General features: G+C 38.8%; 1 protein-coding gene and 1 non-coding gene across 5 annotated transcripts in view; one reads left to right on the forward strand and one right to left on the reverse strand.

Moving 5' to 3' along the window:
• SOX6 (SRY-box transcription factor 6) overlaps nt 1-16,893 on the forward strand; it is a 528,806-nt gene that overhangs the window by 63,664 nt on the left and 448,249 nt on the right. The window lies entirely within an intron of this gene.
• On the reverse strand, nt 10,533-10,755 carry LOC142447417 (small nucleolar RNA U3). Its single transcript, XR_012784130.1, has one exon. It is a non-coding gene; the product is annotated as a small nucleolar RNA U3 (small nucleolar RNA).

Here is a 16,893-nt window from a genome sequence, read left to right on the forward strand (position 1 = left end):
CTATCTGTATAGCATGCCCCCTTTGTTTCCGAAGAAGAAATGTTCCATTTTTTTTTTCACCAAGAGACATCTTCACATGTGCTTTTTTATTTCAATCACCTACTACCCACCTACACACACACACACGCACGCACACGTGCACACACACGCACACACACGCACACCTCCTCTAGAACTTTGCTCCATTGATTATCACCATTCTCTCTTGATATTTTTCCAATGTCCAAACACATGCACTGTCATCAAGTGGATTCTGACTCACAGGTGACCCTATAGAACAGAGTAGAACTGTCCCCGTGGGTTCTGAGGCTGTAGATCGTTATGGGAACAGAAAGCCTCATCTGTTTTCCCCAGGGAGCGGCTACTGACCTTGTAGTTAGCTGTCCAACGTGCAAACCACTATGCCCCAGGATCCTGTTTGCCATTTTCTGACTTTGGGACAAAAAGTGAGTTATTTGACTTATTTGAACTTCAATGTCTTATCTGAAGATACCATTGACCTGCTAACCTTGCAAGTTTGTAGTGAGTAAGTTTAGAGGATGTATGTGAACGTACTTGATAAGCTAGAAAACACCATTCATATGTGCAGAAATAATTCAGATCTCTTCTTAAAATACCTTGCCTTACCTCTGCTGAGACTGCACATACTCTCTCCTCCTTCTTACTTTCATTGTCAAACATTTTTGAGGAGAATAATCTTTATTTCCATCTACATCTCTTTACTTCTCTGCCAAATGGAATCTGACTTACTGGCTAACTCTATTGAACCTATTGCTTCTCAGATCATTAGAGGGTGCCTAATTAAAAATGCAATGCTCATTTTTAGCCCTTTTATTGCTCCCTGCAATAAGAAGTAGAAAAGGCTCAGAACAGTACTTAACACACGGGAGGTGTTCAATGAATAGGTGTTTATCCTCTTTGTGGATGAATTTACATTTTACTCTCATAAATCAGATATATACATCTCCAAGTTTAGATCTTAACTCTGCCACTTTTACTCTACACTTTCTCTTATAAATCTGGTCTCACCTAATGCCTTTCAGTGCTACGTGGATGGATCTCAAGTACACTTTTCCAGTTGTGTCCTGACCTTTAGTTTGGTGGTTTAACTGATATCTATACTTGGTTGTCCCATTGTCACCTGCCATTCATCAAGCCAATCCTCTTTCTCCCCTCAATCAATCTCTCTCAGATTTTAAAAAGTTTTAAGTTGTACTAGAACTCAATTTTCTAGGATTGAAATTTCAGATGTGTCTTGGACTCTCTTTTAAAAAATATATCCCTGTCATTATTTATTAATCAAACATCTATTAAAGGTTCATCAATGTAAGGCATTGTCCTAAATTCTGGAAATACAAAAGTAAAACAACTGCAAATTTTTTTCCTAAACTCTTACCACTCACTCACTCACTCACTCACTCACTCACTCACTCACTCACTCACTCACTCTCTCATTGCCATCACATTGGTGTCAATTCCTAGCAACAATATAGGACAGGATAAAACTGCCCCTGTGAGTTCAGAGACTGTAACTCTTTACAGGAGTAGAAAACCACATCTTTCCCTCATGGAACATCTGGTGGTTTTGAACTGCAGACCTTGTGGATTGCAATGCAATGCATAAGCACTGCACATCCCCCCAGGGCTCCTCTCTAAAGTCTAATAGTTTCATTCATTTGTTTAATAAATACTTATTAAGAGTGATGGGTGTTTTTTACAGGGCGGTCAGAGAGGGTTCTCTAATATGAACATATTTGAACAGACACCTGAATGGCATCAGGGAGCAAAGCATGTAAGCAAATGCAGGAAGAGAGGCCTTGAAATGGGCGGTGCTCAGCTACTCAAAAAGTTGCTACCAAATAGTGTGATTACAGCTAAGTAAAAATGTAAAAAGAAATCTGGGGATAATGTTAGAGAGGGAGCCTGTGGCCAGCTTAATAGAGTCCACTGGACCATGGTGAGGCTTCATACTTCGGGTTGGTTGTCAGGAGACCAGTCTGTGAAGAAGGACACCATTTTGGCAAAGTAGAAGCACAACAAAAAAGAAAAAGGCCCTCAATGAGATGGATTGGCACCGAGGATAATGCAGGACCAGGCAGTGGTTCCTTCTGTCGGCCATGGGTCATTCTGGGTCAGAACCAGCTCAATGGCACCATCAACAACAGATCTTGGTGAGGGGTCTGGCTTTTATGGAATGACAAGGGGAGTCAACTAAAGGTTTAAGGGAGAAGTAATATGTAATTTACAAACCCACTGCCATCTAGCAGATTCTGACCCACAGCGATCCTGTACCGACAGTCATCTTTCTCCCATGGAGTGGCCTGTGAGTTTGAATCTAGCGGCCTCGCATCTAACCCGTGGTGAAACCAATGCTTCTTATTGTTAGAGGAGCAGACTCGAGAAAAGCAGGTGTGGAGGCAGAGACACCAATCAGGAGGCTAACCCATTGTTTAGATGAGAGATTACGATGGTTAGGAGACTAACAGAATGTGCTATGAATGGATGAATTAGAAATAGGAGGGTTCCCCCCAGATAGATGTAGTCTGCCTTAGCAGCGTGGCTTTCCCTCTTAGGTGCCTTTTCCTTAAGTGATTCTAGCCCTATGCCAGGGTACCCGATGCACTGAGCACTGTGCTGACTATATTTGCAGCCTACTTGCCCCTTCAGCTAAGCACTCTTGTATAAAGATGAGTAACTATTTCGGATATAGGGGAAAGGGGTGAATTCTTACTCTTTTTCTTTTCATTTTTCTTGCCTTCACCTAAGCTCTTATCACTTTATATATGTTTAATCTCTCCAGCGAGAATATAAGTCACAACTATGTCGTATTCTTTGCCTTATTAGTTACTGACATGATGCCCTCTCTGTAGTCTCGTGTTTATTGGTGGGAACATAATGAAACCTCTTCATGTCAGTCTTTTGCACAGATCATGCCCAAAAAGTACCAGAGGTCTAAAACTGTTCTGACTATCGATAAAAGCTAATTACAACAATTTAATGTTCATTGTGTGAACTGTCCAATGTCAAGGTCATTGATGTGGCTTATATAAGTTAAAAGTGGGTATGTTTCTTGTAGCATGTACTATTAGTTGTCACTTGAGAAACTGATTGTTTGGTATACCTGGCTTTCCTTTAGTGGCTAATACTAACAAGAAAGGCGACAAAATACTTGATTAAAAATATATTTCTATTTTGATAGACAGCAATATCCTGAATTGACATGACACAGAGAATGAGGCAAGTCGTGGGGATGCTGCCAAATCGACATGAGGGCAGTGTAGAAATAGTTTCGTCAGTATAACTAAAAGTTTGCAACCACTGTATTAGAGATATTGTACGGAAGCAATGTAAATTGCTAGCTTATTTTCCATATGATCCTGCTGTCATGAAGCATATTTGATACAGATGGTTGGAAAGTAAGTTGGACAGATGTCTTAACTGGCCTTGACCAATTCCCACAGTGCTTCCCGATCAGTTTGTTAATGCTACACCATTCCTAGTTTGTGTGTGTGTTTAGTTGAAATATGGCCTAAGATAACTGGAAATTATTATTACTTTAAACTTAGCCTCTGAACAGAATAAGAACAATATTTTCCCTCCTGATTCCAAGTTAAAACCATACTACAACTAAATTTCTTAAGTAATACTGAACCCTTCTCCTCCTCCTCATGACATTCTGAAGGCTTCTTAGTTGAGGTAATGGGCAGTATGCAGGGTAAATGGTAGGAAGTAAAGTGACTTTATCATATGCCAAAATTAGTTTTGTTTGCATGGCAATACTTTTGCCTTGTCAGGGGTATGTATGTATGTATGTATGTATGTATGTAACAATACAGTATAGAATATTAACATCTTTTGTTTTCCCATTTTCTATATCTTACACAATGAAATTAGGCTTGTTAGATGCTAATGTTAAGCTGGAAATGAAATCAAGGATAAATTGTCCTGCAATACTGTAAAAAAATCTTTCCATTTCTTTTCTTTTCTTCTATGAGACAAGAATATCAACATATAGTCATTGTGTTTGTCTTAGGTCTTTTGAGAGAGTTCAGATATGTTATCTTGCTAAACAATGATGTGCTGATTTCCTCTAAGTATTTTATTTTGGTGTACTTGAAATTAAGTACGTGAGATTGTCTTCATATTTGCTTAAGAATGTTCATAGGGGTTTAGGAGAGGAGATGGTTCAGTTAGGGTGCGATGTAGTACCGATGAAGAACACAGCTTTCCCCCAGATCCTGGATACTTCCTCCCCCCCTAACTACCATGATCCTAATTCTACCTTGCAGAACTGGATAGAGCAGAGGTTGTACACTGGTGCATATGGGAGCTGGAGGCACAGGGAATCCAGGGTGGATGATACCTTCAGGACCAAAGGTGTGAGGGGCGATACTGGGAGAGTAGAGGGTGAGTGGGTTGGAAAGGGGGAACTGACTACAAGGATCCATATGTGACCTCCTCCCTGGGAGACGAATGGCAGAGAAGGGGGGGAAGGGAGACTCCAGATAGGGAAAGATATGACAAAATAACAATCTATAAATTATCAAGGGCTCATGAGGGAGGGGGGAGGGGGGAGCAGGGAGGGAGGGGAAAAAAAAGAGGACCTGATGCAAAGGGCTTAAGTGGAGAGCAAACGCTTTGAAAATGATTAGGGCAAAGAATGTACGGATGTGCTTTATACAACTGATGTATGTATATGTATGGATTGTGATAAGAGTTGTGTGAGCCCCTAATAAAATGTAAAAAAAAAAAAAAAAGAATGTTCATAGTGTCCTTGCTAGGTGTGAGGGTGAGTTCTACAGAGCAAAAAGGGAGACATGGTTCAATGAGTTTTTTACTCATGGTTTTTACATGGTTCTATCAATTTTACTATTTTTTTTCTCACATTGTCACTAAAATATTCTTTGAGTTATCTGAACAGGATATCTGCTGACTAGCCTGGCCCTCTTTACCTGATTGTGTGAAAAGTCTTGGTTCAATCTGTTAGGCCTTGGAGGCCCAGCAATCTGCTAAGTGCTACTGAGCTTGAAAGATACGATGTCCTTGGTGTGTTTCCTCCCTTCCACTTCTAGACACCTTGGATAAGAAACGCTGATGCAGGATATGTAGAACTATTGCAGCGTTCTAGGCAGTGATTCGCCCAGAGGACTGATTGACCCTTAATATGCATACGGACTTTCTTCACACCCTGGAGACACCAAAAAAATACAATGCAAAAATTATAAATTAATTCTTCATTCTACTTTGTTATAATACAGAGGTTCAAACACTGAAGAGAAATAATGTTTTGAAAACTAGCTTGTGGGAAACCTGAAATCGCGATCTTGCCTCCTCTTTCACTAGAGGAGGTTCACTCTGGACTAGCCAAGTGTTTCTGCCCAGATGCACTTGAGTGGTTTGGGGGGAGTTGTCTTGAACATGTCCCTTTGCCACAGAAACTAGTCATCGTTAAATGTCAGCTTTGGTGTTGAAATTTTATGAGAATGGAAAGGAATACACATTTTCACTTATTTTAGGCTTCCTCTGGAAAATGTAGTCTGCTTCTGTTGTCTCAAGTTGGAAGGGTTTGCAAAGTTTCTTCAAATACTCATGAAAAGCAAATTCAAACCAGAATTAGTGGAAAAAAAAACCTTCCTTAAAAAATCGTAATAATTGTAGCACATTAGTCTTAGTCAGTTTTTTGACCTTTTCTTTAATTTATATTCACTCTGGAGAATTCTTTTTTTCCCCATTCTTTTGTCTTGCCTTGTTTGTTTTATTTCAAGCATGGTTTAGCTTTTCACTGAAGCAATAGCTTAAAAAGGTCAGAATCAGGAGAGAACAATTACCTTTGTGACACTGTCAATTACTTGTACCTTATTCAAGATAGGAATATGTTATTTTCCAAGTAGTGTTCAAAATATGGACGGGCAAATTCCCTCTGAGTCTGACTCATCTTAGAAATCTTAGAATATTTTAAAGATTCATTTTGTCGTCTCCCCCTTTCTCCCCCCACCCCGACCCCCCACACCATGCAGGAAGGCTTCTAAAACTAAAAGCTACTGGCTCAGTAGCTCTTGGAATACTCTGTGACTCTGAGCTTTGTTGAAAACCACTCACCTGGTATGGCGAGCTCTGTGCTGCTGTTAGACAGCTGCAAGTCAGTTTGCTACCATGGGGCTGACAGTAGTGAGGGAGGGGCTCTGTCAATGAGGTGAGGATACCAGGTGGACCTCACAGCAGCTGATGGACACGAAAACCCAGCTACAATTTTTTCATTCTTGTGTCGTTTCTAAGTATTTGGGATGGTTTTTTTCTTTTATTTTCAGAGAAACAATACTTTTATTTTAGTAATAAAACAAGCTTCTACAACAACCTTTTAAAGTTCAGCTTTAAGTTTTTAAATGTTTATTTTTAAAATTTCTGACAATGGTTTTCGGGTCTGATTGTACATTTTTAGGTCTTGATTTTGTCTGCAGAGAAATAGCAGAGCTAAGCCTTTCATTTTCTTGTAATAAAATACTGCCCTAAAGAAGAACAAAAAATGATTTTTTACTGGTTCATATGGAAAAGCATATAACTGTAATAATATTTTAACTATAGTTCGTATAGACCATACTCATTTAAACTCTATGCAAATTTTTGTGACTTCAGGGCAAACAAGCTACGGAACCATAATGTGTGGTATAGTGAGCACACACCATAAATTTGATAATCATACTTGTGAATTCATCATATTTTATATAGGAGATCGCTGTAGCATTATGAATAGTAATGTGCAAATGATGTGAAAAAATGTCACCACACTCTTGAATGTTTAGTGGTTTCAAAGCTACTGTATTATTCCATTCGGTGCCCAGTTGCATTGATTGATATGTGAAGATATTGAAACAGCAGAAATTTTATGTTGGCTTTAATGTGCGGAGTTTCTATCTTCCCCGTGAATCTTGGGGGTTGATATAAATATTCCTTTTGTGGGCAGCAGGAAGCATGGTGTACAGACTACACGTTTCCCAGCTCGACCTGCCTAGACTGTTGAGAGAGGAGGAGTGGGAGGCTGACTGAAGTGAAAGTGAAAAAAGGCATTTGTTTAGCTGCATGGCAACACAAATATTTCCCTGTGAGGACTGACAGCGCATCTCATTATGTGAGCGGGTGCCAGCTTGTAAAACATTTTTTTGGTTTAACTTTCCCTACTCCTTGAAGGTGCCTGAGCTTAACTGTTTGAAGCCTGGCATCTAGGCCTCCCACCCTTATTGTCTTCTGTGCTCCTTTTTTCCTTCCTTCCTTCCTTCCTTCCTTCCTTCCTTCCTTCCTTCCTTCCTTCCTTCCTTCCTTCTTTTTTAAATCTCAGAGCAACAGATGAAAGCAAGCTAAGGCTAGCTGTCCCGCTAAATGCTATTGGTAATACACGGGAAGTCGGCCAGATTGAAGTCGGCCCCAGGGTACACATTTGTCGCTTCTCCAGGTAGCATTCAGTTTTCTAAATTTGCTATCTTAGAGGCAGTGTCCTATTTGGCAAAAGGTCATTCATTCTTGGAAAATGTCTCAGATTCAGAATAAATGCTTTTTATAATATCAGAGAGATTAGAAGACATTTGGAGGCTTTTAAACTTGCTTGTAGCTTAATGTTTCCTTTTCCAAGATATAGCATTTGGAAAAAAAATAAATGATACTGACCAGTAGGAAAAGTTGGCATGTCAGTTTGACCAGAGTCTCTTTATCTTGGCATGTATATTCTTTCCATTAAAATGTTATTGTGAATTATGAATCTGCATGTGGGCCTACATGTAAAGGTAGATTTTTCAAGCTGACTAGAATACACATGGCATTGATATTGTCTCCAGCCTTGTGGAGCTAATGCCTCATGGGGGCACCTTTGGGATGCCGTTGGAGTGGGAGTACGTCCTTTAAAGAACTTCATATTGGGATTACTTCCTTGGGAAGTGGTATTAATATTTATGCTGCATATTTAATATGAAAAGTGTTAAAATTGTAACCTAACTATATCTGCAGTAATCCATTTGCCACAGCCTTCTGTATGATAGAAAGGCTGTTCACTTCCCGGTCAGTGGTCAAAGGGGATTCACCATATTATTATTATTATTTTAGCTAAACCAACTTTTAAATGGGTCAAATGTGAGATCATGTGATAAGGTGTTAAAATTTAACCTAACTATATCTACCATCATTAGCTTTACAATGCTCTCTGTCTGCTAACAAGACTAGTCACATCCCTTGGCTGTGGTCAGAGGGAAGTCACCAGAGGCTTCCTTTATGTGAGGACGACCCTACACATGATTTTGTGTTTCCACTGTCATCCATAGCCTCTGCAAACCATATGTTTACAGTTTAAACTCTGATACCTTTCCCTTCTTCTCATGTGGATTATATTATTTACAGTCCTTAGATCATACAAGCTGGTGTGCTGTATGGACTTAGTTGGCGTTAAAGAAAGATCTTTGTGGAGTACACTTGTTTTTATGGTGAGATGCAAAAAAGTTCACCTGCCCAGTGAAGCAAACCTTTCTTTTTTGATCCTTTAATGTGATTTAGATAAAAGTTTTCAGAGTAAATTGGTTTTCCTTGCAACGATTCATACACATTTGTGATATTACTTGCAATATCCACAAAGTACAGCCTGGGTCGCACTTCCTCCCTTAGTTTACTCTCTCCATTTTTATTCTTTTCTATCATGTCCTGCCTTCCGAGCTTTACCCGAGGGACTATGCTGCCTTTGGTCTCTATGTTTGATTGTTCCACGGAGTGTGTGCCGCTCGGGTGTTAGTAGTTAGCCTGTAGGTCTATCATTTGGCTGAAACTGGAGCCACGCCTGTGAGTTTCACTTCCAGGCCTGAACAGGGACTAATGTCACCAGCTAAGGGGTTCCACCAGTTTCTATCAAACAAATCAGCCTGGTCACTTTTATGGTTTAGAATTTTTTTCTACATTTTTTTTATCCCATGCTATCCAGGAACCTTCTATTGTGATATCTTTCAACTGGTTTCAGGGCTGGAGGCTGGAGTTTCTGTGTCCCATTAGTACTTTGGATGAATTGTTTCCATTTGTCTTTGAATGTCTTTACTCTTCTTTGCTACAGTTGGGAGGGACCAGTAGTAATTGATTATAAGTAAATCAGCATGTATTTTTTGTTTTGTTTTCAGTGTCTTTGGCATACAATGCCCAATACAGAGATGAAATGTTCATTCTTTATAAGAAGGGCCTTCAAGAACTTTGTGGGAAATGGAATGAAAAGGCAATAGGATTTTTCCATAAACTTTTTGAAGCCCTTTCATATATCCTTTCATATATTGTGAACATTGTTACTGAAAAAGTACCTTAACATGCACGCTTGCTCTCCAAAATTTTAAATTTGAATAAAAATTAGAAATGTAGAAAATTAAAAGATCAGCTTATATGTATGATGGTGTATTCATCTGAAATTCTCTAGATATTTTTGAATTGACTGGTTTAGAAGAAGTTTGTATATCCCGCTACATTTCATGCCATTTTCATGACTGGGAATATGTATCTCACATCTATATTACAGGCATTCAGTCTGTGTTCAAGGCCTGGCTCCTGGTAGTCTTCTCTGAGCTCACATTAAACTCTTTTTAGCAGTTATCTTTTTAAACTTTTTGTGTGTGTGACAATTTGCCTTGTAGTTTTAATAAGATCTTTTTTCTCTTCCTTTCTGATTGAAAAGTCAAAGCCACTTTAAATGACTTACATGACTATTTAATAACCTACTTTTCAGTAAACACTCAGCAAATAATTGTTGAATGAGTTAATTAAACTCTCCACACTCCCAATCAATTCTTTTCACAATTTACCAAATTTCCATTGTTTTTTCTACATTTAACATCTCTTACTTTTACTGGGTTTCATATTATCCTGGGAGTTCAGCAAGAAGTGGTTTCTGAAATGTGCAGATGCGTTAGATGAAACATTATACATATACGAATGAAGTGCATCATTCATTGTGAGATCCTGGAAAAAAATCTAGAGTTTAAGATTTGAAAAAAATAAAGAATTGGCTTGTCACCTTCAACGTGCTTCTTCAACGCTGTCATTCTTCTACCCTGGTGGTTCTGATTCAGGTAGCTGAAGATAGTTATGTGTAAACCTTTGCACTTGTCCTAAGAATTTAAATTTAACAATCTAGAAGAGGAAGGAGAGAATGACTAGTTTGGGGTAGGCTGTCCCCTAAGTGAGAGAAGGAGAGAGCTAACCTGATCAAAAGATTCCTTTGTTCTTGCCGTCTTCACACGCGTTGGGTTCTAGTTCTTGCTCCTCTTTTGTGTACATCAGAAACCGTCCAAAGTAGTCTTGGCTGTGAGGCGGCTATTGCAATGAAGAGCTCTTGTCATTGCGTCCTTTCCCTCCGCCCCCCCCCCAAACCTTACCTTGCTATAATAATTCTTGGAAAAAGAAACTGCGGGTATAAACACACACTTTATTGCTCGCCTGCCTGGCGTTTGTTACGCCTTATTCTGGACAATTACCCTAAACAGCACTTCTCTCTCACCCTTTCTCTCTCTTAAAATGAAAGCCATTCAGGCGACAGACATGTGCTCCCTCTTCCTCTTCTTGAAAGGAGAGAAGACTGACCATCAACGGCACACACCAGTTGCAGTGAGCCAACACAAACGGCCAGCTTCACATGCAGGAACGCAAGCTGTGACTCCTCTTCTCCATGTTTTTTTGGTGTGCTGCATGGTCAGAGAAAATTCTCTATTAAGGAACTAATGAAGAGATCCCTGAAAGTACAGTCTTACTATGTCTCTCATTTTTAATACCCAAACCTATAGTAGGACTGTCCATCCATGCCCAATCCCTAGGAGAATAGCCCCCTAATTAGGACTGCTTACAGAGAGCATTCAGTACTCTTGGTTAGTGATTGGTTTAGGAATAATCATGATATCTAAGACAAGCCACTGAGACTCAATCCTGAGCTATTTCCCCTGCTGAAATTATTGGAAAGAGCCACACTGCCTCTCTACTGAAGTTGTTTGAAGGGGGAGGCCCTGCCTGAGAGATGGAAACAGACCCATTCCTATTGCATCATTTTACTGCTGGACCTGGTATTGTCAGAAATAGGGTTTTTTGGTTTTTCTTTTAAACTTATGTGACCAAATACATTAGTTTTAATTTTTTGCTGAAGTTGCTCGAATTAGATTTTAAAAATTAAAATAGATACAATTGGAATCACAAAAGTGATTGCATAATTGGTATAATAGTAGACAGATATGTGATTTGGAGAAATACAAGGGTAAGTAAAAAAGAGTTGCTACTAGGGCTCAGTTCGTACATGAACAAATTTATTCCAACTAAAATGTGCTTAAATATGTCTCTTGCATCAGTTGGTAACTACAGACAAGTTTTCTCAATAATGCATTTGTCTTAGTGTTGTTAGAGTGCCATAAAAACAAAACAAAAAACAAACAATAACAACAACAGCAACAACAAACAGTCCAGCCAAAACAGTGGCTTCCAAGGCAGAGCGGCCAGCTCAGAAGGTTATGGCAACTGTTATTTGGGGATCTCAAAGAGGTAAGCTTCATAGATGATCTCAAAGGATCCCAGATGATCTTGGGACCTTATTCTGTTTTATGAAGAAGTTAGAAGAACACTGGAAACTGGATTGGTGAGGAAAAGGCCAGGAAGGCTGTGCCAAGGAATATGTTTCCATCATGACAATGCATCGGCTTCTTCCTCGGTGGTAGCAAGAACAGTTCTTTGATAATTTCAGGGAAAACTTATCTCATCCACCCTATAGTCATGATCTTACCCCTTCAGACTTTTGTTCCCCAAATTCAAAGAACATTGGAAATGAGTACAATATGAGTCCCGTGAAAATGCCCAAACTACTGATTTGCTATGTCGTAAATCAGAATGGACAGAATTCTTTGGAGAAGGGTGAGAATGATGGAAACACCACCTTCAGAAGTGTATAAACCTGGGTGAAGGATATGCTGAGAAGCAATAAATTCATGTTTTATTATTTCTGATTAATAAATACTTTGTAGCAGTACTTTTTTACTTCCTTCATACTTTGATGTCCATTGACTCACTTGATATTTATAATTAATTTGTTCTACTTTTAACTGTCTGAATGTGAAAGAGTATGGATGATACAATGAGAACATTATTATGGTTGAAATAAGTATAATTTGTATTGAAATAATTTTACTAGCATTGTCAGAAAAAAATGCAAATGTGATGAATAAATCCAAAATTTTCAGTTTGTGTTATTTTGAAAGTAGAATGCACACATACATATTTATCCCAACTTGAAGTGTGTATTTTCTTTGTTCCCAAATAAGAAAGTTGAATTTCACTTCTATTTTTAATATTCATTTGGCTATTGCAGTCTGATATTTTTGTCAGATGCACAAGTTGGACAGGAATTGGAGAGAGCAGTTTATCTGCCTATGTGCTGAAGAAATATCTTCTGTCTTTGACATTTACATATGTTAATCCTATTCATTAATATATAATTCTTCTTGAGGTCTACTTTAATGGAATTACTTCAAATTAGAGATCTCAATAGTTTGGGAACACAGCAAAGATGAATATTCAGTTCAAATTTCATTGTTTGCCTGCCTGGAAAAATAATATAGATATGGAAGAAAATTAATCCTTCAGTTATAGCTATGCAAATTCTATTGGACTTTGGTAAATCATGTTTTAATGGGTAATATTTTTAATTTATATTTGTGATGTTGCCTTTTATTATATCTCCATTTTATCTATCTTTGTACATTGTTTGAAATGTGTACATAAAAACTAGGTTGATATTTAATCATCTCTCTTAAAAATATGCGGCGCTATCGTGTAGTAAGGTTTTATTGCTAAAAATAGAAAAAATGCAGCATAAAAATAAGTTATTAGGTTTCTTTTTCTCTGCCATCAAAAGTTTTCAAGTGAAACCTAAGAGAGTTGGAGCTTGATAGGATGGCCTTCCTATTCCAGTTCTTGGAAGGTTTCCATTGTTGAGAGTGTAGTTTTACCACTCTTCCACCACTCCTTTTAGTGGAAAGTACTTACGTTTTCCTTCTCTGGCAGATTTTTGCATTATACAAGTTTCAGCTTCCATAGGTTGTACTGGATATAGGGTCTCTGTGAGTCAGAACTGACTCCTTGGTGGTGAGTTTTGGTTTATTTCAATGGTATGGCTCATTTTGAATCTAACATAATGACAAAACTGGCAAATCTCCCTTTCAGGATACTATAGACCTTATTTACATGGTCCTACTCCCACAAGGGTAACAGTGCCTTAATTTATTTACACTATTAGCAATTTATCCATTCCCTTGGTGGGCCTAAGGCACCTCCTATTTGCTTTTACCTATCCAGGCGTTCGGTGGGCAACAAAGACAATGGCTTAAAACCTCATTGCCATCAAGTCCATTCCAACTCATAGTGACCTCATAGGACAGAGCAGAACTGTGTCAGTGGGTTTCTGATGCTGTAAATCTTTCTAGGATTAGACAGCCTCATCTTTTTTTCCACAGAGCAGCTGGTAGATTTGAACCACTGAACTTGAGGATAGCAGCCCAGGACATAATTACTGCGTTTCAGAGCTCCTGAAGACTAAGGCTAAAAGGGCCATATCTATTAATCCACAATATCTTAAACTGAGAAGAAAGATTTTTATCCTTAGATGATTTTGAAGCATCTGCCCTAGAGAGGTATTTTATTGGGGCCAAGGGGTAGGAGAAACATGGAGGTACAGAGAAAGGATTGGTGAAGCACGCAGGTTGATTCCATAAGGAATGCAGCTGTTTCTGTGATTATCTTTGATGTATGTAATCAGCTGAGTTTAAGAGGAGAGCAGGTAAATAAGTTTAGTTGTATATACTAATACCGTAATTAGAAAAGGCATTTATGAGCAGAATAAAAGGCTCCTGGGTGAAAGTTTGAGCCAAACATGATCTGAGGTTTTAGTACATTCCAATTAATGTGTTTTTCCCCCAAGTGCCCTTTATGAAGACAGAAGGGTAGAGCTGCTCTTTCAGGCCCTCTGCTCACCCATGGATTACAGTTAGCCTTTTATGACATCATACTTCCTCCAGGAGTTTCCTTGGATTTGATTTTAATCAGATCTTTGTGCTTATACAAAATCTGACGAAGTAGATATAATTCTATGTTATTTGACTCATGTTTCATCCCATTTTATTCTACAAAACAAAAGTTCAACACAAGTATTGGAAATTTCTAAGTTTGGGTTTCCCAAGTGCCTGATTTGACTAATGATTTCTTTAAAAAAAAAAAGATTGCTTATTCTCTTCTGCTTCTGTTTTTTTCTAAATGTATGACAATCTAATTCAACACACCAATTTTTGAGCACCTTCTATGAACCAGGTAGTCGATATTTAAAAATATTGCCCTTAAAGAGTGTGATTTCTTTGTTTGTTTATTTTCCCTTCTTTTCTTTTTCTGGCACCCACTTGTTGTTTCTCTTTGTCTCTATCTCAGAGCAAAAAGACTTTTAAAGGAAATTTTGAATTAAGCTGCTTCCATTGAAAAAATTAGTATAGATCTCTGAACATGGCCTATTGTTTATTAGAACCCAGTGTGAGTGAGGGCACAATGCTAGTCTTGATGCTTAGGTGGACCTATTAGCTTTGCTCTCTGCCAGGGCCTTGGACGACTGCTCGAATGCTTGATGCTCACCAAAGATCAGGTGAGAGAATTTGGTTGACCAAAACAGGAAAAAATCAATGCAAATTGCATTTGTGCCAAGAATTATCCTTGTTTATAAAAGGCAAATTACAATTTAGTCCTTTGCTTTAAGACACAATGGGATTCTATTACTTAAATAAGTTGAAAATGAATGTTGGAAAGTGAATTGGATTTTAAAAAATTTTACTCTCTCACTTTTTTCTGTTCTCTATTAATTGTTTAATTCTTAAGATAGTTTCTCCGTGTGATTTAGTTTCCTTTTCCTGTCTTAGGGTGGAAGATTGAGTTTTGCTGGCCTTTCTTTCTTGTTCCCCCAGTGTTAGTGCCAGCCTTGGCAGCCCTCTCTCAGGACTGGCTCACATGAAGGAATGGCTGAAGGTTCCTTTTGGAGACCTACTTCACTGGTAGCTTTACCTGCTCACAGGAATAACTGTTGGGTGGTACTACACCGCATCGTATTTCCCTTGCCACAGAGCTCAGGAGTTGTACCCAGTAATCACTCCTACTTCTGCTGTCTGAGCATATCTGAGTGGAAAGGGCTGGTAAGTGGCTCTAGCTATCTTCCCAAACGAGGTGAAGCACCCTGACCAAGTGCTCTGGGAAGTTCACGCCATTGTCACGGCCACTTGCCTCACTGATCTTGTGCTTCTTACAGTGGGAAACACAATTTGAGTCGTTTATAAAGTGCTTCTTAATCATCTTAGTGTAGGATGTTCTTTCTCCTTCAGACCAGAGTTTTCTTCTTCCCCTTTATTCCACAGAGGTAAATGTCACAAAAAGAAATAATAGGCAGTGTTTGAATGATATAATAATTTGTAGTTAGTTCCCACCCCACCTTAATTTTTTGATAAATGTAGGTTCACCTGCAGGAGTTTTGTTGGCTTTCTCTTTTCCCTTTTCCAAAGCCATTTTATTGGTAGATCTTTCCAATATCCTCTTTCGTCTTTGAAAGCTGCTTTTGCTGCTGTGATGAAGGACTGAGGGATGCTGTTTGCAGGTGTTTGTTGGACTAACGCTAGCCAACACCCTCAAGATACCTAAAGAAGGAGATTACCAGGGCTCCTCAAACTTTTTTCACTGTCCCTCAGACCCGTTGGAAGGCTGCACTACAGTTTTAAAAAAAAACTATGAAAAAATTCCTATGCACACTGCACATATCCTATTTTGAAGTAAAAAAACAAATGGAGCAAAAACACCTGGTGTCCTCGGTGGGCCACATGTGGCCCGCGGGCCGAAGTTTGAGGACGCCTGGAAGCATTTGCTTAATATCTCCTCAAACTTGTGACCCATCAATTTGGTTTTTTTTAAAGCCTTTAATCAAGGAAGAATGAACTGATTCACCAAGTCAATAAAAAAGCTTGTACAGGTCACATGTTGGAGTTTGCTTTATCATCGGAATTTTTATTGAAAGCCAATGGATATAAGCTAGGACAAAGTTATCTATTGTTGGCTTGTTTTCAGTTTTTCTCACTTATGAAAATGTTAATTTGAGTAGCTATCAAGGCTACATTGGCTAAGATGAAAAATGGAAACTTCTGCTGAGACAATTTTTTTGAGTCATAAAAAATGACTTTGGCTCTTTTGTTAGATCGATTGCTTTACAGGCCCCAATTCCTCTTCATCCTTCCTCATATCCAGTGCCTTTGTCATGAAATTATGTATTACCCTCCAACTCTGAACAGTTTTCTATTTAAAAATCATTTTATTGGGAGTTCGTACAACTCTTATCACAATCCATCCATCCATCCATCCATTGTGTCAATCACATTTGTATATTTGTTGCCATTATCATTCTCAAAACATTTGCTTTCTACTTGAGCCCTTGGTATCAGCTCCTCATTTTTCCCCTCCTTCCCCACCCCTCCTCCCTCATGAACCTTGATATTGTTTTATCATGTCTAACACTGTCTGACATCTCCCTTCACCCACTTTTCTGTTGTACATCCCCGCGGAGGAGAGTATATGTAGATCCTTGTCGGTTCCCGCTTTCCACTCCACCCTCCAGGTATCGCCACTCTCACCACTGGTCCTGAAGGTATCATCTGTCCTGGATTCTCTGTGTTTTAGTTCCTATCTGTACCAATGTCCATCCTCTGGTCTAGCCAGATTTGTAAGGTAGAATTGGGATCATGATAGTAGGAAGGGTTGGGGAGGAAGCATTTAAGAACTAGAGGCAAGTTGTATGTTTCCTCATGGCTACACTGCACCCTGACAGGTTCCTCCCCA

The sequence above is a fragment of the Tenrec ecaudatus genome, chromosome 4, assembly GCF_050624435.1.
Source record: "Tenrec ecaudatus isolate mTenEca1 chromosome 4, mTenEca1.hap1, whole genome shotgun sequence".
Classification (NCBI taxonomy): Eukaryota; Metazoa; Chordata; class Mammalia; order Afrosoricida; family Tenrecidae; genus Tenrec; species Tenrec ecaudatus.